This window comes from Poecilia reticulata, chromosome 23, assembly GCF_904066995.2.
Source record: "Poecilia reticulata chromosome 23, P_reticulata-male-v2, whole genome shotgun sequence".
NCBI classification, from domain to species: Eukaryota; Metazoa; Chordata; class Actinopteri; order Cyprinodontiformes; family Poeciliidae; genus Poecilia; species Poecilia reticulata.
The window spans coordinates 13,394,518-13,410,420 of record NC_088852.1 but is presented as its reverse complement, the minus strand read 5'-3'; the positions used below and the strand labels follow the sequence as shown (position 1 = coordinate 13,410,420).

At 39.3% G+C, this 15,903-nt stretch overlaps 1 long non-coding RNA gene across 1 annotated transcript in view; it reads left to right on the top strand.

Moving 5' to 3' along the window:
• Nucleotides 1-15,903, top strand: part of LOC103459519 (uncharacterized) — a 56,827-nt gene that overhangs the window by 7,562 nt on the left and 33,362 nt on the right. The window contains exon 4 of the long non-coding RNA XR_532763.2: nt 7,762-7,837. This is a non-coding gene — a long non-coding RNA (uncharacterized LOC103459519). The remainder of the gene's footprint in view (nt 1-7,761; nt 7,838-15,903) is intronic.

Genomic DNA, 15,903 nt, shown 5'->3' with positions numbered 1-15,903 from the left:
TTAAGCTCCCTCAGCGTGGGTCCCGATTTGCCTCATGTTCCCATTTTAAACCTGTTGACCGCAGCATTTATAATGCGGCTGCTTAATAATTAAAGTAGCACTAACAGGGGTGGTTAGCCCTTCACATTTTTGTGTGGGGAAATATAACTTAATACAGTAATTACACTGATTTACAGCTACATAACCAGTGGCGGTGAAACGAATGTTAGCAGCTGTAAGGGCCGCCCAAGTGCGGAAACAGCACAACGCTGTTTGAAGGCAATCCGAGGATGCTTGTGAGCTCATGCTTTGTAATGTTTGCATTTGTGTTTTTTTTTTTATGAAGTCAGTGGAGCACACCAGGAGTGTTAGAAAGTCATCCACTGTACAAACACACAGGACACCACAGCGACGTGTCGCTACGCCGTTTTGCTTTGCTTTGCTGCGTGACTCGACACGGCTTAGGCCTCACTGCAGGATGGATCTACATATACATGTGCAGACTCCCTGCAGGGTTCAGCTCCAGCTCATTACCACCAGATGAAATGGAGCGCGGCGCACGCTTCGGGATTAAGCGACTAAAAAAAAGGGCCCCGTCGACGGCCCCGGACTCGTTACTACACAAATCTTGTGTGTAAACACGATTATTTGTCGCATAAAGGACCCCGACGACGCATAAACCGCCATCACCAGGTGCGTCGAACCTTGACGTCTGCATTTCGTCTGCATTGTACGGGAGATCTTCTTCCAGCTTTATCGATATCCGGTCCCGTGGCCAGAAAACCCGGCCGCTGCCAACAGATAAATATGGCTGCAGGAGCGTATTCATCATCACCGGGGACGAAAGGCCAGCTCTGGTTTGTCTGCTGGAGCCAGACAACGTTGTTGTTTATTGTTGAGCGCTGAAGCCAGCTGGCTTCCCTGTCATTGCCACAGGACAGACATAATGGACATCCAGGCAGTTTGGGGGAAAATCAAATTCTCCTCCCTCTGAAAAAATACCAAGCTCTCTGCCTTGACGGTGCGGTAACTGCTTTTACACACACCGCATGGAGCAGCAGCCCCGCCTGCGCTGCTCTCTTCCTAACCTTGATAGAGATGGCAGGGCGGACGCCGGATGGAGCCTTCGCCCGCTTCCAGAGCTGACCGCCTTCACACTGCGGAGGCTCTTCCTCCTGGGCTGCTCTTAGCCTCGCAGCATGCGCTAAGGGAGGAATTTGGTGTTCAGTGGGCTGGGTGGGCGCATTGAAAGAGAGATCATTGTGTCTTACAGCAGGATTTCACTTTCAGCATCAGGAAACGTTAATCGAAGAGGACCTCGGTGGACGACTTGAGTAAAGCCAAAACTTTCCTGCAAAAAAAACTGTCTTCGTTGTTAAGCGCTTCATTAATATTTAACATTCATGACATCAAAACTACAAACTGAAACGTATTTTTTGAACACATAAAATCTTGCAAACATATATTTTTTTAAATCACAAACTATTTGAACCCATAAATCTGTTCTTGGGTCACTCACAGGTGTCAAGATGCCAATTTTTAATGGATGTTTTTTCATTTTGTCTGTTTAGTATTTGAGCCACTCTGATTCTGAGAATTCAATAAAAAAACGTCTCAGACACACTTTTGTCTCTGGAAGACCAAGAAACGTGTGCATACATCTAAAATTGGTTTGAGATTTCTATTGAACTTCCTTTTAGCACTGTTGAGTGTTTTAGCGCTCCTGTAGAGACACTGGAATAATTGCATTTACTGCAGAAATGCTGTGAATGCTGTAAGCTGAATGGACGTGGGTGGCGATAATTAGAATTGAAAAACAAAATTCTTCTAACAAACCTCTTCAATGTGAAAGCATATTGATTGGCTGAAAGCTGAGTGTTAGCTCGAGCTGAAAAGATGCAATCTGGAGAGCAAATCTGGAGACAAAAGTGAAAACTGAGAATATAATTAATCAGTGCAAAAGCAGCTAATCCAGCACGCAATAAAACAGCCTTCAACAAATACCCTTTCTGTTCCTATGTGATTCCTGCAGGTTGTTTCAAAACATTTCTCCAAAATTGTCCTCCTTATTCTTTTGTGAAAATCCGACACGTTTGTCGCTCTGAAAAATCTATTTTGTTCAATTTTTATTTTCTGCCTTTATCTGTGATCATGTGAACATGGGAGTAATTTTAACCTCAGACTTTAAACGGAATAATTTCCCTTTGATGCAGTTCAGACTCGACGCTTCCGAGGTGTTCTTGATGCTCGATACAACCGGAAGCATCAAATATTCATTCAGTCTATCTTCATAGCAAACAGCTGACAGGTAAATAGTGAAGGTTAAAATGCAATTAAATTATCACAAAGGAGGGGGGAAAAAAACCCTCCAACTTTCAACCGTAAGGCTTAATCAAAGTGAATAGTAACAACTGGGGAATACTGGAGAAAATATAGTTCTGTTTATTGATCACAGGTGCTTTAAAGGGGCATTCTAATAGAAAAAAGGGAAAGCAATACTTGCCAAACTGGCCTTCAGCTGTAATAACTTTCATTTGAAGATTCTCCTTACAAGAATTTTCTTTTGAAGCAAGAGTTTTGCCCTGAGCTCCTAGAGTCTGTCTTCAAATCATTTTTGAGCCAGTAAACATCATCAGACTACCTTGCCAAAACAGCACTAACTTGGTAAGATGCTGACTATGCATCTTTAAACGTCCCGATTTAAAAAAAAATGGCAATTGTGTCAGCTGAAAAACTAAATGGTCATGATCTTATTTAACATCTTCTTTTATTCAAAAAACAGATTTTCTCATAGGAATACCCTGCATGAACCTCCTTCCTTCACCTTCGTCTCCAAAAATCAGTCTTTCTTGCATTTGCAAACTTTGACATGAGCTGAACGAACAGCCAGAGAAGAAGAATCCATCACTCCAAAAGCAACGTAAAATAAGTTAGTTTATGTAAATTTTACAACAAAGCATGTTAATTTTTGCCACAAAGATCCACCTAATTCAAGTGTTTATACTTGACATTTTAAGACTTCTTTTATCCTTCTTTATCTTAAAATCCACCACGTTTGCCTGAATTTTATCCCGTTGTTGTGAACTAACCTAGATGTTTAAAGATGCCATAATCTTGGCATATAATAACTTTAATTTAGGGATTTAAATAATCTGTATTGACCAAAGATGACAAATGTTCTGATTTGACACCAGTGAGGCGGTTCAAGGCTTTTATTCTCCACGGTTGTCAGTTGTGTGTGAGCTCATCTGCTTCCTAAATACTAAATACACTTTGGTTAAAAATACATTCTCTTCATAATAGAAAATAGAAAGGCACATTATGGCTTATCATAGTTGGCTGCGTGTCATTAGTATATGTTACTAATAAGGCTTTAACACTAGTATATATTATATATGGTCAATAAAGCCCTACAATACAAATAATACATTCAAATGTGTTATTTATCAAAGCATAAATTAGCTACTGAATATGGTTTAAAGGCTGCTGAGGAAACTGGCACTTGGTTGAAGTGTTTAGACATCGATACTTTGACAATAACCTCGTAGCTTCCTTCGTTCACATTTGAAATAAGTCCTCTACAGAAAGAGGTGGTGGGGAGGGGAAATTGGATCAGAGCGATTTGAAAGACTGCAGCCTGAATAGATGAGCCGATAGTGAGTGATAACATGGTCTGATGTGATGCCACTCTCTGAGCTCAGAGAGGAAGGAAAGCGCCAACACATGCAGAGTTAAGAACATGTAAATGAGCAAAAATAAAGAGCAAAAGGAATGAAAGCACACCAAAGCCAGACTTGAAGGGTGAGTGATGAGAAGTGAAGGGAATGCGTGTGGGTGTGTGTGTGTGTGTGTGTGTGTGTGTGTGCGTGCGTGCGTGCGTGCGTGCGTGTCTGTCTGTCTGCCTGTGCGCGCCCGCGCGCGTGCGTGTGTGTGTGTGTGTGTGAGCGAGCGGCGGGAAATAACACATGCATGTTTTATTACACTCATGTGAAATGAGTGATTAGCCCTTCATGAGCTTATTCAGTACTTAAAAAGTGCTCCGTCTTTAAATACTCTGAATGTTATTAGCTGCGTTTCCATTACAAATGTGCACAAAACTTTGTCAATATTCCATTAAGGCTGAAAAAACACAATTTTGCAACTGCAGTGTTTCTGTTAAATAATCCCATTCATGCAAAAAGTCATGAAAAAATGTGCGACGCCATCATTCTCCTACAACTTCCTGTCATCTTATTTGTCTTTTCCTGCAGTAGTAACATCTGGTTGTTGATCACATGACGCAAAACAAGTGTGTCCATTGCAGTTTTGTGAAATGCACTAAATTCGATATGGCTGAAAAACCACTTGATCCTAGCTAAAAAATCTTTAACTGAAAAACATTCTTTTTTAAAATTGCAGTTGTGCAACTTGTGCAATTGTGTGGCCAATGTAAGCGCAGCTAATGACGAGATAATTTTCTCATTTTGTATATGGAACAAGCAAAATATGTCATATATTTTTGGTTCTCCTTCTGCTCCTTTCATGCTATTGTTTTCCTCAAATGCTGCTTAAAACATTACGTACAGAAAATGTCTTTCAGATCCATCTTTTACCAGCTGAGGCAACTAATCTGTAATTTCATGCGGTGCCGCTCAAACCCAATTTAAAGATACTGTGCCACTGAATACAGTGATGAGAACCCACTTTGAAATTCGTCAGACAGTGCTGTCTCTCCGTTATGACATCAGAAGAAATGTCCTGTGTATTAACAACCTGCTTATGAATTAGCATTTTACCTTACTTTTCTTATTCCACTGTTATGGAAAACACAACTCTTCTTCTGCTTGTCTCTTCTCTTTGCAGCACACCTGTTTTTCCTTTAGCTCCGTGCTCTCCCTGGCTCTGTGGATTTCAGAATGTCATCAGTAGTAGCGCTACAGAGTGACGTGTTCATGAGAAGCGCCCTGTTTTTCTTTGATTCCATTCTCACACAGAGGTGTGTGTGTGTGTATACTGTCTTCATGATGGTATAACCCACATGGCAAAAAGGCAGCGCTAACCCTCAGACTCTTATAGTTAAACAGAACGGCAGGTTTTATGAAAGGCTTAAAATGATCTCATGCATTAATTTTCAAGTGCATTTCACTGACTGAAGTAGAGAAATGGTTTAGTTTTATATCTGCTTCAGTAAAATCAAGATACTCACACTCCATTTAAGACAAAAACATTTTAAGTGCATCAAAAATGAATATGAAGTTTTTATTTCCAAGCAAAAAGTAGTTCATGTTATTTAATTTAAATCTTTTTAAATTACAGACTTTCTTATGTGTCTTGAATAAAGATATGATGATGCTGAAAAATTAGAAATAGGGTAGTATTGTGTATTTTGTAATTGCTGTGGCCCTAAAAGAGAAATATTTCTTATCGTCACTTTTATTATCACAATATTACCAAACAAATATGATGACTTAAATCCGTATTGCACATCACTAACACATCCATTGCAAAGCATAGATTTTTAAAAGTTTATAAAAAGTTTCTAGACAAAAAACCTGTTTTAGAGATTGTAATAGTTCTTTATATTTCAAAGTGGTTCTTTAATTTGAGGGTACAATGAACATGAATATTTTCCTTGATGCAAAGTGGGAAAGTTTTATGCCAACCTTTTCAAAATTTGATGAAAGTATCTTTGCATTTTGGTCTGAATCGGTTGGATTACACAGCATAAGCAGTAGTAGCATGGACAAACTCTCCACAAGCCGTCCTTTCTTTTACTTTTTTGTTTTTTGTGGCTAAATGATGGAAGGAAAAAACTTAAAGTGCCTGAATATCGCCATTTCTTACAAGCCACTCCTGGAGTTCCTTCTGCTCCTTTCAGGTTTGTGTCACTAGGAATTAAAGCGAATCGTGCGCGCGAGCATCTCAGGAGACTCTGTGAAAAGGAAAAACCTGTAGACAGTCATGTCTGTTGTCTCTTTCTTTTCAAACACCATTAACAAAGAGAACTATGTTGTTCAGTGAAGATGGTTGAATCAAGGGAACCATGTCTAGAGGTACAGTGTGAAGTTTGGGAGTTTAAACATGCCTCTGACAAATGTAGCCTCAACGAACAATTTAGCAAAAACAAAAGAGCATTTTATTTTATTTTTTTACCTCTACCTAAAGTTGTTTTTGGCTCTGCTTAGCACTGCTTTAAAGGACTGTAAGGATGAAAAACCCAAATATATTAACTGATATGAGAGTAGTTAATATTTATGAAGCTCGTAATGAGAGAGAAAAGGGGCATTTGTAATACTTTTGAAATGTGACTTCATTACGTTAGAGCTCATGTAAATGCCTTGGCTGGCCTCTTTGAAGCTCAGGATGATGAATCCCACTGTTGCACTGATGGCGATGATGGCCTCAGCAGCAGGGGGCAAAGGAACGTATCAATCAATTTGAAAGAGGTTGGTTAAGGAAAATATGGTGACAGTCAGGAGAAGTTCAAGATATCATAACTACACATTAACCTGCCCAAAATAAAATGTCCAGTCAACTCAAAAGGGGAAAAAACTCCATGAAATTATTGTGACTTGCTTACAGGACAAGTAATGTAGTCATAACTTGGGTCAAAATGTATGAAAAGCACAACAATTAAGGAAAGCTGGGTTTGGACAATACTTGATGAATCTGATACTGTTAGAAACTCTTTATTTCTCTCTGGAAATTGACATTTGAAAATCAGAATGTACTTATGAGATGAACAGCAGACTTCAGTGCGTGTGTGTGTGTGTGTGTGTTACCCCGATGAAAAACCTTTTTTGCCCCAAGCTGTTTAATCAGTAGAGAAAAGTTGTTGGCAAAATTTTATGATCAGTGAAATCCAGACTTTTTTTATTCATCAAAGTGGATCAAAACAAAGTCAGCTTATTCTTACTGCCTCAATTAGAAGAAAAACACAAAACAAAACATAAATGCTACACATTTTTAGTGGCCAGATATAAAAAGGCAATAATACTTTGCTACCACTGAGCTACCACTTTTGTCATGTTATAACCAGTAAAATATATATATCATATTTATATTGATCTGATCAATCAGAAAAGGTATTGCAGAAAGCAATAGTTTTTTCCCCCAGAAATAGAAAATGAAAAGTGAACAACAAATTGTCCTCAACCCCATTTAACCTGATGCTCTAAAATGAAATCATGTGCAACCAGTTTCCTTCAGAAGTTGCCTGTTGTGGTATCAAGGAAAATCCCCCAAAAGTTTGAAATAAATATATTCCAAACTTTATGTTTGCAACAACATAAACCTTTCTTAGATATTAACCTTTTTTTTCTTTTTTTTTTTTTTTTTTTTTTAGCTTGTCAAAACTTTAAATAACTAAATTCACGAGTATAAATGTTGTGATTGCTGGGATTGAATGAAGGAACACCATAAAAATGCCAGGCGTATTTATGCTACATTATGCTTACATTATTCTCCCAGTATTTTCAGCTCTGTTCCCTCACAAGGGGAACACAACATGAAGAAATGTCCTTGTGATTAAACGCTTTCTACAATTACTCTAGCCTTTGTTCTTCTAAAAAATGATGATTTTTGCTGTAATCATTTACTGAGATTGCAAAGCTTCACAGGAACAGCACGGAAACTGTTTACCTCGCATAAATAGGTCCCAGGCAGGCGGCTTCCTGGGGTTTCCTGGAGGGCCTGATTAATGTTGGATGGAGTCGCGTCTAACTTGTTTGTGGAAAAACTTTTAAACTTGGATGTTTTTGCTGTAATGTTTAAGGAGGGATTCTATTTTTTCTTCCTTTTTAGTCTTGTCCATGATAGTCCACGAGTACAGAAGAAACCCTCAGCCTCTTCGTTTGTTCTGCAGACTCAAAGGTCAATGGTAAGTAAAAGCGACTTTGTGTGCAAGCTTAGATTTTCTTAAGAAGGACACACAAGGAGGACACTTAATGTAAGAAACAGGCATATAGTGTTGCTACGCAGTTTGAAAAAGTCTGGAATTTGGTTTTAAGCTCTAAGAAAGTCTAAATACAGTATGGATTAAGAAAATGGTGTGGGAAAATATAACCATTTCCAGACTATTGATACTGTCCACTATGTAAATGTATTTCTCTGTGCATCCAACAAATAGTTTTTCCTTAGGATCTACTTAAAGGGACAGCATTGTGTAATTTCTGGGGACGTAGTGTCATTTTATAGCACATAAAAAAATAACTGTTACCTTCAGTTGTTCTAAGAAATGCTCTATATATAAAATATGACTCATAAGAAATTTAACTTTATACTTTGTCTTAAAACTGGGCCTGTCTCTTTAAAAACTCCTGCTCTTCCTGAAACTCCGCCTACAGGAAGTCATCACAATAATGTCCCTCTATTAACCCTTTAAAAACGTTTTTACCAGCATTTCACTGAAAAGCGGCTCGTATAATGATTTCAACAGATGCACAGTTCCAGTACTTTTTACGAATTGCTGCTGACTAGTCTGAAGGAGCTGAGTGAGGCAGTCTTTGGAGGGGGGGGGGGGGCTTCTCTATGAGGCAGTGGTAGGGCCACCCAGGCATTTTGCACACCTGAATGGTTGCCATGGGAGATTAAAGGATGTCTTAAACATACATGAACAAATCGAAGCAACATTACAGATATGTTTTTAATATCATAATACAAAGTTCAAAGTTGATTTTACGTAGTACTGCTTTGTGCAATTTTAGGTGGGAATGGGGAGTTTTGATGTAAGGGGTAAAAGTGTAAGAATCCTGATGCACAACAATCCTTCTTTTCGTCTAAATATTTCATCTACTCTGATTTAGCCGAAACGATTCTCTGTAATGACACGGACAAGGATGATTTTTACATTTTTTTCCTCCCCCATCTCCGGACATATCTGGCAGTGGCCCGTCTCTCCTCGGGTAGACGGCTCGCGTAAGCGCCGCTGATGAGTGTGAAGTTTTCCCATTACCCTCACCGCCCCCTCTTCTCATCATCTCCACTCGGCAGTCGGGACGTCTAACGACGCGCCAAGAATTCATGGCGTTTCTCCTCCGTGGAACCTCACGTAGCGTCTCCCTCTGTAACTACCCTCTCCTTAATCAATTTACAGGTCATGAGCTCCAGGCTCGGCGAGATGATTATTGTTATGGCGAGGCGGGCGCGCTCATTGCCTGCTTGTCTAACCTCGCTAACGCCCCGAGAGCAGGCAGCCAGATTGAACGATAAAGTCATCCCGGCGAACCCCGTCCTGATTTAGAGCCCGTCGTAAAATTGATACTTATTTTTCTCTTCTGCTGTGCTCACTGAAGTGCGATATCATAAACCGCACCGCCTCTCCTCCTTTTTTTTTTTTTTCTCATTTGGAGATTTAAGGCTGCGGGTCAGAGGGGTCACTGAGCTGGGCTCGCTTTCTGTCATTGATGATCAAGCAATTGCCTCTGATGTCTGGGATTCGGTTCGGCTGAGAGGAAGAAGAAAAACGTCTGCCAAGCCAACTCTGAGCGTCTGCCAGAGCTGGGAAACAGAACGGCGGAGGACGCTCGAGGTGTACTTTGAACAATTTTCATTTTCATGAGCCTCAAGTGGATATTTTTGAGGCCTTGTGACCCCACCTCCCATCCATCCAATACCTGTCTTCTTTTTCTTTTCTTTTTTTTTTTAGTCACTTAGCCACCCATAGAGACGTGTACCTGCACATCAGAAGCTCCTCTGCTCCCTATCTGAGCTACAAAGCTAAAGTACCTCTTTCCCTTCAGCTGCTGGAGGTGATTGAAACGTACTGCCGCATTCTTGGTGGGGAAGGGGTGAAAAGAAAAGTGCATGAGTAATTTCCATAAGACAAGCTGACTTACAGAAAATACACAACAGTAAGTTTCTTTATTTAAAAATAAGCAGCAGCAGATGGTTCTGCACTGGCATTCACACTCCCTTTGAGCCTCTGTGTCTGTGCTGTATGGAGGACATCTGCATGTGCAATGCAGTGGAAAGGACATGACCTTTACACATGAAATAAGAATAAGTTAAATATGATTAGCAATGATGAAATGCTTTGGTTTGTTGCATTTTATTTGCTTCTAAGCTCTTGAGTCTCTTTTTCAGTGTGTGTGTTTGAAATGTCCTGAAGACGGAGGTTGTGTTCAACAATGTGTTGCATTTCACCGTCATTTACGCAGTGCGGTAACGCTGGATTTGCATCAACTGCTGTTTAGCTCTGATGGCTGTTGGGCTGGAGCTCACCTTTTACTGACAGTAATGTTATTGTGCAAGAAAATATTCAAATCAGGCTGCGGTTGGTATAGTGAGAAGTTCCTGGATTCAAATCCTAGTCTGAAGTACTTTGGCGTTTGGTGTTTGCATGTTGTTCCTGTGCAGAAATGCTACATTTTCATGTTTATCTGTGTTGCACTTTTAAGCAAGGCAGTTCAAAATGATTTACATTATGAAAACATCAAGTCATCAATTGTGAAACGACTGATGAACTTCACATTTTGCAATGTTCTCACTACTACAGGTTGCACGATGTAACAGTTTAATGAATCTTCACATGAGTCGTCCTTTAAATGTGAGTGAAACAAATGTTTTTGGGTTATTTTTAAAAAAATGCTAATCTTAGCACACAACTGGATTTTTCCTTTTCTGTCAATTTCATCAGGTTGACATCTAAACAACAAATGTAACACCAAACTGAATTTGATTAAGTAAGACGCATACCTTCATATTATTAAAGTATGTGCCGATTCCTCAGTTGGCAATCTGAACTTTCTCCAATTTACAAATGGTAAATTTTTAAGGAAAAAATACACATTTTCTTTTTAGAATCTCAAACATTAAAGAAAGCGTCTTAACAAGATGCCTGATTTACTTTGCAGATTTTTAGAACAGTTTCTTTCACACCTGCATCCAATTAACTGATTATGGCTTATCCATGCTCCCCTCCTACACGTTACCACGCATCTTAGCGTGTTAATGAATGTCTCTATCCTTATTGCACTAAAGCCTCTCTAACTTGTCATAAAATAAATGTTTTTGTCTTTGCCAGCTGCTTAATATCTCCACTGTTAAGGGACAGATTTCCTTTTAATTAATGTAATCACAAGACTTTATGGGCATTTAGTTGAGAACAAAGACTGACTTTAGGAGTACTAACTCCTAAGATTGGAAATAATTCATATGCATCAGTTTTTACTTTTTTTAAGTTGTTTATTTGATCTGACGGGACACAGATGTGTGATGGGTTCATATTTATTGTTTTTTGAAGATTATTAGCATTGTGTGTTTTGCTGTTATGGTGAACTGACTTGGATAGCCAGAACTTTTAACATATACATAATTTTTTCAGATTTTTACAATTACTTGAGAACTCTCTAAATCTCTTACCAGACTCATAAGAGGCTTCACTCTTCTTTTTGAAAGCCTTAGCTAGTTATTTCCATCCTGCCGGTGTTGATTCCCACTACATCAAATACAAGCACATCATAAATGTCGACTAGTTTAAACATGCCAAATCTCCTGTAAACTGCACATATATATTGTTCTCATCACATGTGCCTGGTATAATATGCCTGTTTGTAAATTGAGCTGCTTTAAGTTTGGAGAATTTATCCTTTACCAGATTTACAATTTTGCAGAAAAATATCAAAATCTTTGCGTCAGGTTTTATTTACATTGCACATATTTTTCATATTAAAAAGCCATATATTAAAAACATGTAAAAAAAAAAAAGGCTATTATTATGGTTACGTTTACACGAGAAAGCTGCCTAGAAATTGCCAGTGTTTTTGGATGTTGATTGCAGATGGCGCCGCCAAGACACTTTGAAGTCAGGTGTAGTTGACATGCCAGGCCACTAGACAGTGCTGTGATATTAGCATGTCATCGAATGCACATGCACTAAGTGAAATGTTAAATGAAACTAAACATCAAAAAAGTCAAATTGTCTTTACTTGTGATGGCCTCGTGAAATAGATTGAGCTTTTATTCAGCTAACTTTAAAGTCATGTTTACTTTGGCACTAGCAGAGGGGCTGATTGAGATCCCCTTCCACCCAACCAACTAACACGCTGCTAAACTGATTTTCTCTTGATATGTTAATTGTGCCAAGCAATTACAAACAACATTAAAATGTAATGAGCCATATTTACTTCTGGCCAAGAGGAGGGTGGGAGGGACTTTGTAAATTACAGAGATGCTAAAAAAAAGGAAAAAAAGAAAGATTGAGGCGATGTACATACATGGAGACCACAGAATAAATTGAATGACAGTGGGAGGGGGACGTTGAGAGCAAGAGAAGTATGGAGAGAGGAGAGGCAGCAAGAGGCTGATGGGTTTTATGCTGTTTTCTTGTAACTGAGCAATAACAAAGGGGCCTGCAGTCACTGGGAGAAAATTATTTTTTAAGGCAGCTCATCAAACATAATTAAAAGTTTGGGCTGGAACAGAGGAGCAGCTCTGAGAGTACCTCTTGTCTACTAGAGTGATGTCTGGAAAATTACAATTAATGTTTGTCGAGCATGTATCTGGATTGGATGATGGAGTGCAAGCTCAAATGCCGTCCTTCTCATCTTGACTCAACTTATCTCTCTATGCAGAAACACGAAGGCCGCTATTGGCAGCAGGTGATTTGTGTGTGAACGGTCGGGCCGAGTGGAGGAGGCTGTAGCTGGTTATATGTAGGGGGTTGGAAGTAAAACTACATTTTATGTAATATATGTAGAAATGGACTGATTTGTGATCGGTATCCAATTCTTGTAAAGTTTTGGCCTGTAGATGCAAAGTTTAACTGATTCTGATTCTTCTATACATTTTTCACTCAACAATTTTTGGTGTATTTGAAACATAATCATCAAATATAATTGTAGTAAAATAACCCTAACCCATATTCCTTATTTTTCTCAGTGCATGCCTTAATAAAAAGATCCAAACTTTAAATGTTTACTTTAATTACTGAAGCATAGGAGTATAAATCCACAATTGGTTGGAAATTTGACAAATACGTCCTCAACAACTAAATATGACTGCAAAGAGGAGCAGGGAGCAGAGCTCGTTTGATTACAAGTAATGTAAAAACACATTTATGATTTTATTCATTTGCTTTGAAAGAGATTGTTAATCACTTAATTGTTGTTGGTGTTGGAAGTGCTTTAAAGATCAGATGTAAGAGCCCTTAGCGCCTGTGTGTTTAATTAAAAATGAAACATACAAATTAACAGTAAATCGGTGACTGAATATCGTTCAGGCTCTTGCATTTGTCCTCCAGTGATTCATGTCGGAAATGATGCCTGGGAAACACACTGGATTAATATGAAATTGCATTTCACTGAAGAATAATCCCAAGTGTTCGCACATGCTGCAGCCAACAACTTCTATTTCCTTTTTTTTTTTTTTTTCCACTGTGAGAACTAACTGCACAAACTACTTCAGAGTTGGAGACGCAATCCCGACTGGGGAAAGAGAGCAGAATCAATGGCGTGGTGTCGCAGAGAATATAAGAAATGCAAAAAGTTCCTGGAATAGAAACTGGGGAGCAAGGGAAAGGGAAGTGTGAGGAAAGAAATAGACTTCAGAAAGAGCAAAAACATCACAGGGAAAGAGAATGCAACTCAGACGGGGTGGGAAGAAAGCATGTGTCAGGGATCTAAAAGTGGAGAGAGGATATTTTCCCCTCACTGGATGACACTCGCATCCAATTCAGTCATTTGTCATCCCACATGGGCCGCACGGCTGGCTAATGGATGGGGAAGGCATGAGAGACACAAGCTCAGGGAATCCCTCCGTCGTTATCTGTAGCAGACATTATCGGACCGCTCCTAGCCGGGCTGGCAAGCGGAGCTGATGCCGGCGCTGGTTCTGGACCGCCAGAACTGATGGAGAACAGGACCAGTTGTTTTAGAAGGGAACAAGGGATTTATGACATCTTATTCCCTGTGATTACCAAAGATCGCTGCCATTGTGGTGCTTAAGCTAACTCCTGATTTAACCAAGCAGGTCCTTTGGAGCATTTCTGCTCCCAGTTTGGGAGAGCTCTGGTGGGAGGTATGAGCTTAATTAACATAAATACCTTAATGGAGCATTTTATCAACATGTCTTGGTCTACAAAGATCATGCAATCCTTTCCCTTTTTTCCTTTCTTCCTTCCTTCCTGTTTCAAAGTTTTAACTTTTTCCTTCTGTTCATGCTTTATCTGTCTTTCTGTTCACTCTTTCGTTTTGTTTCCTGTCATTCTTTCCTCTCTTTTTTTATGCTTCCTTGTGCTCTTCCTACCTCCTACATTTTCCTCCTTTCATTTAGTTCCTCCCTTTCATCCTTTTTTTTCATCCGTCCATCTAGTCTCTGGTCTTTCTAGATAGTGGTCTGGCGATACTGAAAGCCTGTTGAAAAACGGTAGCTGCCATTAAAACTGTAATTGTCAAAGGGGCAGTATTTGCATAAGGTTATGATGACTCCCTCATCAAAAACATACCTGGAGTATAGCTTAGATTCTTTAGTTCATGTAGTAATGCGAAGAAAACCAGTTCATATTCATTTAGAAGCAACAATACTAATGATTTAACTCTGGTAGAGTTCAGGAGAGTTGAAAATGTACTACTCTCCGCAAAGCAAGCCTCAGATATTTTAATGTCTGACCAAAATAGAAACATGTTGGTAAAAACGAAGGGCTCAACTCATCTTTGCTTCTCGGAACGTCGTGGTAAGAATTTTCTGAGTAGGTGAGCATGTGCGATCTAATTGGCGCTCGTGACATAATAGGCTCTAAAGCTATTATATGGCAGCAGCTGAAAAGGCTGCAGAGTTCTCCTGTTGCTTGACTGCTCCATTGTTACATAATCAGCACTTGTGCGAACTCACTCAAACTACATCACAGTTTCACTGCTGGGGCTGTAATCACAGCCGAGAACATCTTATTCTCAGAATGTCAGGTTACTTTAGAGCCTTTTTAGATAATACTCGAGTACTCAGACAGTGGGTTATATTTCTAGCTTGTATTAAAAAAATGCATCATTTAAAGAAGTGCCAACTCTGCAGATACATTAAAGGCTAATGTAAGAGTAAAAAAAAGCTTTGTGGCATGGAAAAGGCTCACTGCTGTTCACACTTTCTCTTTTTTTCCTCTTCTTTTTCCCAAGGCATGATACAGTTAAATTCAAATACCTCAAGCTGCTAAGATTACAGCTGAACTCATTCCTGTGAAGGCTGAATGTCTTTCTGCCCCCTGTGGCATGGTAGCGTGCATGAAAGAGTGCAGAGCGCGCTCATTGTAGGCTGCTGCTCCGAGTGCCATTGACACAGCGTAGAGCAATAGGAACGCTGTCTTACACACAACCAAACAGCGAACAGGGAGCACTCAAAGTACTCGTGGGTTTATTTTAACTTCGACTCAGCTGATTATCTCTCCTGTGCCACTCGTAAAGAGACTCCATAAAGGTCTAATGGGAAAAATTACGGCAAATCAGCCACACGGATGATCCAGGGCTGCTGAAGCCGGCTGCTGTTGAAGTTGATAACTTTGATATTACTAATGGTGCATACCGTTTTCTATTTTTTCCATTTTGATGTGAAAGATGATGGGACATACAAAAAAAGTGGAACTTTGTTTTTATTCAGTCGTTCATTACGTGCACAGAAGCAGGTTTTTATGCTAGCAATGTGCCGTCATTATTCTCTGATTTTAAAAGCTACTGTCACATTACTTCCCATCTCGTCATCCATTATAACATGTCTAAAAAGAACACATTTAAAACGTGAAACAATGCAGAGCATTTTATGAAAGTCTGTAAAATGAGTCTGAATGCACTCCTGTTTTATATAGTGCTTGTATTTTACTGAAATTTAAAGTCAACTATATGCACCATTACAACAGTAGCAGCATTTTCATTGACCATACAATTGGCAAATTGAAATTATGAAAGTAAATTTGTTTCATGGAAACACATTGATTTTTGAAAAAAATAAAATGTTTGATGT